The sequence below is a fragment of the Morone saxatilis genome, unplaced genomic scaffold (genome assembly GCF_004916995.1).
Source record: "Morone saxatilis isolate NCDOM2014 unplaced genomic scaffold, NCSU_SB_2.0 Contig4, whole genome shotgun sequence".
NCBI classification, from domain to species: domain Eukaryota; kingdom Metazoa; phylum Chordata; class Actinopteri; family Moronidae; genus Morone; species Morone saxatilis.
In genome coordinates, this window is record NW_023339984.1 from 12,012,101 (window position 1) to 12,018,792 (window position 6,692).

Below are 6,692 nucleotides of genomic sequence, written 5' to 3' on the forward strand. Positions count from 1 at the left end.
ATACAGCCCCACAAGTCAGTTAATCAACATAAATTTATTGCCTCAGGCCATTATCCGGTTTAGTGTTTTGTCACACCCCATGTGCCCCGCCAATGGGATTTAATGAGCCGCCTGGAAAACAGTTTCCCGGCGGCTTTCCAGTACCAACAACTGGGTAATTTCCTCTGCTGACTGAGTGTCACTAACCAAAGGTGGATATGTCTATGCTGCATCGGGGTGCCATAACTGACCATAAATTTTTATTACTTGGTCAAAGGCAAAGCATAGAGTATTGTCATGAGACTGCATACTTCCATACCTTTAACTCTTATGTCTAATTTCCACCGGCACAAACAGGTATCTGAACATCCCCATGCGCACACCTAATATCCACCCATAATGCCTCCACCAAAGCCCAGAACGCTGTATGTCCCTCCTGGACCGGGGACGGTGTTAGTGGGCCAGCAACCTGGATCACTTGATTGACCTGCGGCAGTTTCCAGGCTGCCCACACCACCAACACTCCTCTCCTGACACCTGAGGGACCCTCTGTGGGTCGAGAGCAGTGCCTGTAGTGGCTGGACCCTGGGATGGGGAGAAAACAGAGGGGAGGTTAGTGCGAGGAAAAGGGGAAGGCCAAGTGAATGTGTCTTGATGATGTGTAGGTGGGGGTATGGGTTTTCTGCGGGGTGCCGGTATTGGTCGGGTGGGTGCAAAGGGCTGCCCCTCCGGAGCCTGGTCCCTCCTATGGACAGCCAGATGATCCTCTGGCCTGTGACACCGCAACCCCTCCGTGGTCCTGGTTGCGAGTCCCTCAACAAACTGCTCTAATACCAATCCCCTGGCTGTAGCCACCTGGAAGCTGGAGTCTTTCAGCAGCTGAGCTTAGATGAAGGGACGGTTGGTGGGTCCCAGCGTGGTGTTCCGGAACTGGCGATGGTGATCCTCGGGGGAGAAACCCATCCGATCAAGGTTAGCTCTCTTGATGTTTCGGAATTCGGAATAAGCTGGCAGGCACCGCAGTCTGGGCTTCCCCTGACAGTAAAGGGTGGAACCGCACAGCCCAATCCATCTCTGGCCAACCACATGCCTCCGCCGTTGCCTCAACCATCTCAAGGAAGGTCTGGGGGTCATCCACCGTTGTCATGTGATGCAGGGTGATATTGCAACCTCCCCCAGATATGCCACCAGAGGCGGAGGCTGCTTCAGAGGCTGCTGCTGGTCTGACATAATGTGTGCTGAGATATGTTGGGCACCAGTGTAGCAAGTTTCTCTACTACCGTGGATTCCTTCAGCACACAATACAGCACCACAGGTCATGTGATCAACATAAAATTATTGGTCCTCAGCCACATACACAGTCAATAAAACACACTGTTACAGCTCTTCCAACATCTGTGACAGTACACTCTTTAGTTTGAGGGAGAGATACAGAACAGTTGATAATTTTGCACCCACATGTAGGACAGGGTCAGGCAGAGCAGGCTGACTACAGAAGTTCCAGGTCTGTGTTATTAATGCCCTCCACAACATTTTCAGTTGAATAAAGCATGCATTGGCCGGGAATCGAACCCGGGTCAACTGCTTGGCAAGCAGCTATGCTCACCACTATACCACCAACGCCTTGATAGCACCTCAACCTCCATGACCCCATCATGTGGTCTCACAACCGTATGCAGTCATTGTTGTCAATTTGAGTGATACATAGTCAATCAAGTCACTGAGTGTCCTATTTATTTATATTTCTACTACAAGCTACTGTGTTGTCAAACCAATATCAAATCTTCTGTTAGGAATATTGATACGATAGGTCACAAATCTGGATGTCCATTTTTTCTTTTATGTAAATGTATTATCTTCATATAGTTTGTGATTTTTCTAAACTCTACTTGTCTCACTGGGCTTTCTCACATTGTTCCTCACAACTAATAATGAAACTTTAATGATAACAAAAAATGTAACAATGGGTGAAAAATAGTGAGGTATGAGCATATGCAAAATGAAGCTAAAGCAATGCAATTTAAAAGTAAGGATTATGATAAAAGTGAAATAAAAAGAAAGAGTGGGCAGTATAAGGGCATTGATTAAACTTATTAATCTTTTTAAAACAGGGAACACAGATTCAGAGATAGAGAATAAATCATAACACTAATATTATTATATTTAATAAACAGAGTATATATACCTAGGCCTCACTGTCACTTCTTCAAGTGCATTGGCAGATAAAAGTCAAACAGAGTCAGATTCATTCACACCCACACAGAGCATACTGAAAGCAACAGATACATAGAATGAAACAAATGAGGGAATTATATTAATGTAATTACCTAATGTGTGAAGACTTAGTGTCCATAAAATAAATTTATGGAAAAACAACACAACAGTAGAACTGGCAGGAGAATATATTACTGCATGTCACAAAGCAAGCAGCACTTATTTCAGTGTAAGATACTTTTTTCTTTTCTTTTCCTTCCTGTAGTTTTCACTTTTTGTCTACGAGACAATCAGAGTATTGATTATGAAGCTTTTCTTATGAAGGATTTCTGGATATTTAATGCTAATCAATTAATTGGCTAAAAATCCCTTGAAGGCTATCTGCACCTGCTACCAACAACCAACAATCACTGGCTGTTGTGACTTGACACCAATAAATGGGAAATAATAATGTGGAATTGTGGGAAAAAAATCACATTTATTTAAATCACCAAACAGTTTTTTTATTTAGTTTTCCAGTTCAGTTTCAGTCAGTTTCAGTTGAGTTTTTATTGTTTTCAGGGGGAAATGTCAGGGGCGAGATTTAAAAGAGTTCAGAATATTACACACTTTGTGAAGAAAATTGACTCAGGTGAGTTATAAACAACTTACAGATGTCATAAACAGAGTATTTCGCTATTAGATACCAAAACTGTTGTTGAAACTTAAAAAGTACTTTACAGCAGTATCAAGCTGTTAACATGTTTATTTCATTTGCCAGCCACCGAGGTTGTCAGGTGATTATCCACTAAAGAAAACACACCCATGAATATTATATTCCATTTCTGCCAAAAGATCCTCCTAAATGTTACACACTGTCAAAGGTCAACAAAGTCATTTAATTTCCAAAGGATAAGAGAAAGAAAGTTTAAAGTCCAATAACTAATAAGGAAACACATAAAGTCCCTCATTTGAGATTAAACTTTGTAAAACAATGCAGTTGCTGCTGGCAAGATACACAAATAATGACATTTACCTTTTCAGTACACAGTGATACACTTACTGATAGAGGACTGAAATTAGACTTTTAAGATCAATTTAAAAATTATTTTTACGATGTCCAAATAATAGGACCAATCAAACTTATTGGGGGAGTCTCTTTTATTGTCCGAGCTTTATTTTCTGGAGTTACAGAGAAGGCTGACAGCTTTAAAATCATTCTGAAATTGTTACTAAAGAACATAATCTGCACTGTCAGTGGTTGTGTTTAATCCACAAGATGGCACCATAGTCCACGAGTTTCAAGGTGTGACAAATTACTGTGGAGCTTCAGTGGAAACTGTATTTGTTATTAATGGCCTGTCAGTAGTTTTCTGGTGATTAAAGCTTTGTTAAAGTTCATGCATTGGCCTGTAATAGAACCCAGGTCAACTGCTTGGCAAGCAGCTATGCTCACCACTATACCACCAACGCCTTAAAAATCACTGTATCCAGTCATTGTTGTCAATTTGAGTGATACATAGTCCAGGTTTCAGTGAGATTAAAGACAGTTTTGTCCATAATATATTTATTCAGAATACAGCTTTTCTATCTATATTTTCAGTGTAAAACAAATAGAGTTGTTGCTGTACATACTCACCTCTGTATCTGAGCTATTTTAAGGTATTATTGTACATCTATAATCAGTGGTGCTGCAAAGAATTAAACTGTCTCTTCTCCATATTTACAATGTATCTGATGAAAAGTATCTCAGTACATTTACTCTGGTTCTGCCTAATTTATAGCAACTGATTCCATTTTTTGCTGTTATACTTCTACTTTAATACATTTAAGACAGAAATATACATTTTACTCCACTGACAGCTATGTTTATAAAATATGATGCAGTTGTTGGGGTAGATTAACTACCCATAGGAGTTTTAAAATTTGACCTCCCCTCACACTTTTATAGTATTTTAATTTGTTGTGTGTATCTGTATTAATGATCCAATACTTTAAGGAAATATCATTTTAATGCAGCTATTTTAGAGAATTGATGTTTGTTCGATTTATACCATAAAGCAGTTAAAATGACCTCCCTCCAATTTTAATGTATTTACTTGTGTGATGTTCTGTATTAATGACCTTCTGCATGGATATTTTTTTTGTAAAAGTTTTTGCTGATATCTTTCAAATTTTGAGTGCAGACTATTGTAAGTTTTTTTTGTTGATTTATTCTTTAAAGTGTAATTTCTGATCTATTCTCAACTAATTTTGATTGTTCCTATTATCCCAGTGTGACATTGACACTATATCAAATATGTGCATGCTTACAGCGTGTTTTATAAGTGCTGCTAAAAAATAATTTATTCAAACCAATAATGTATATTTATTTACCTTTATTTCACAGGAAAAGCAACCATGGCTCAATTCATGTTAGGGGAACAAACAAATGAGTAATAAAGAAAATTATAAAAAATCCTCATGTTGTGATGATATTGTTCCAAATTCTCTGTACAAATACAAAAAAGATCTTATAGGCTCTTCACTGTTATTCAGAACTGGTGTGGAGTTAATTTATGATGATCGGCATAATTAAGAAAAGGAAGAAATTGTGTTATCATCATCATCAATTATTTCCTCTGCCACACAGGTATAGAGGTCTGTCTAGGTGCTACACCAGTGGAGCAAAGTCTGAAATGTGAGGAGGACTTACCGCACTCTTTACTGAGCTTCATCATCAGGAGCTCCCTCCAACTCCTCCTTCAGTGAGCTCCTGAACACTTCCAGTTGTCTTCCAGGGCCCACAACCGAAACAGGAACTGCCCCACCTTACACCCGCGACAGACAAGTTATTTACATTGATCCTTGTATGCTCCAGCAGCAAACCACAGGGGAGCAGGCACGATGGAGGGACAGCCTGACCCCAAGTTTGAAGACGTCTGGAGAGTTCTCAGATTTCTAGTTGCGATTATGCACCATCGTTTCGACAGGGTCTGACGTGGAGGCCTTTCCAGTTCCGTTCAAACACTGCCAGGCAAGAGATCTAATACAACCCTTTTGCTTAGCGTGGCACACGAGCTTCCAATACTCCAGATCACGAGATGCAGTCTCATCCCACCAGAGGACTTGCCAACCGGACACCTGTGAACCTTGAGTATAAAAAAACATATGAGATGGTGTTTTTCAAAAGAACACGTTCAATAAGTCAAGGGAGTGAATACTTACACAAGCTTTCAAATTGCCAGCAATTGCGAACATCTCCCTGTTCAAAGTACCCTTTCCTTCCAGGGGCCCTAGAAGAGCCATTTATAGAACCTCCCTCAAAGGGCCACTCCCCACATCACAGCCAGGAGGCCACCACACAAACTGCACTCCACCCCCTGAGATATTAAAGAAAAAACCATTCTTAGAGAGACCATAAATCCCATTAGCTGCCACCCTGCGCATATAGGTCACCTGCATTCATGTGTGGATCTCCCATGGTCAATAAAACAGTAGCAAAAAGTGTCATTCAAGAGCCAAGTGAGACCCAACTTTCCGCTTAACAGACCCTTTTCCTGCGTCATTTAGTAAACTGATGCCCCTGCATTATATGTATTCAAACCAAGTAACAATGGGGGGGGCGAACGCAAGCTGTTCTACGGTACCTTTCGTAGAAGAAAAACATGACACATGAGGTGCCCCTATTGTGCTAATCCTAACCCCCCCTCACTAAGCTGTTCACCCATCAAATGCATCACAACAGCCAGAAAGTCAACACGGTGCCTGTTACATTTTCATTTTAACTAAAACTGCCCCACCAGTTTCAATGCTAAATCAAACTGGTTGTTTTTAGTGTAACTGGTCATACAATCTAACCCTTTATCACTAGACACCAGCGCACTGGCACATTGTCAGTGAATTAATCCCACCTAAAAAAACAGATTTCATAGCTTGATGACGTAAAACAGCCTACCTGGTCCAAACAACCTGTGAACCCAGTCGGTGAAGAGCAATCGGAGTGACAGCATGACCACAGGACCTCTTGGCCCCCCGAGAGACTGTAGGCCAATACACAGAAACTGGAGGGCCACCACATAAAACAGAGAAGAAGCTACCAAATACTACAAAGTACCCAGGTAAATACATACGAAGCAGAAGCCAAAATGGGCTGGTGACCATACTGCATGTCATGAAGAAAAGATAACGTACCATTCTGCCTACTACAGTCTAAATCATCCTCCCATGCCGAATAAATGTAAGCGTTTGTCCTTGGGTCCGTAACATTCTCCCCCTCAGCTTTCATGGCTGCTCATCTTTTTTGACCAAAGAAAAATGTAGCTACATTACTCAAATAAAACACCAGCTTATGGGAAATTTCCTTCTTTCGCTTTTAATTTCGCAAGACGTCAATGTACGTTTTTTTACCTGACCCGCATAATAAAAAAATCCCATCTGAAATCACGTAAGCCTACTTTATGCAACAAGACGTTTGCACCTTTCGGCACAGACCAAGAGCTGAAGAACCACCCGTGCCGAACAGCCTCCAAAATAGTTTT

At 40.9% G+C, this 6,692-nt stretch overlaps 1 non-coding gene across 1 annotated transcript; it reads right to left on the reverse strand.

The window, feature by feature from the left end:
• Positions 1-1,530: 1,530 nt before the first annotated feature.
• trnag-gcc lies at positions 1,531-1,602 on the reverse strand. The gene has a single exon. It is a non-coding gene; the product is annotated as a tRNA-Gly (tRNA).
• Between the last annotated feature and the right edge of the window lie 5,090 nt (positions 1,603-6,692).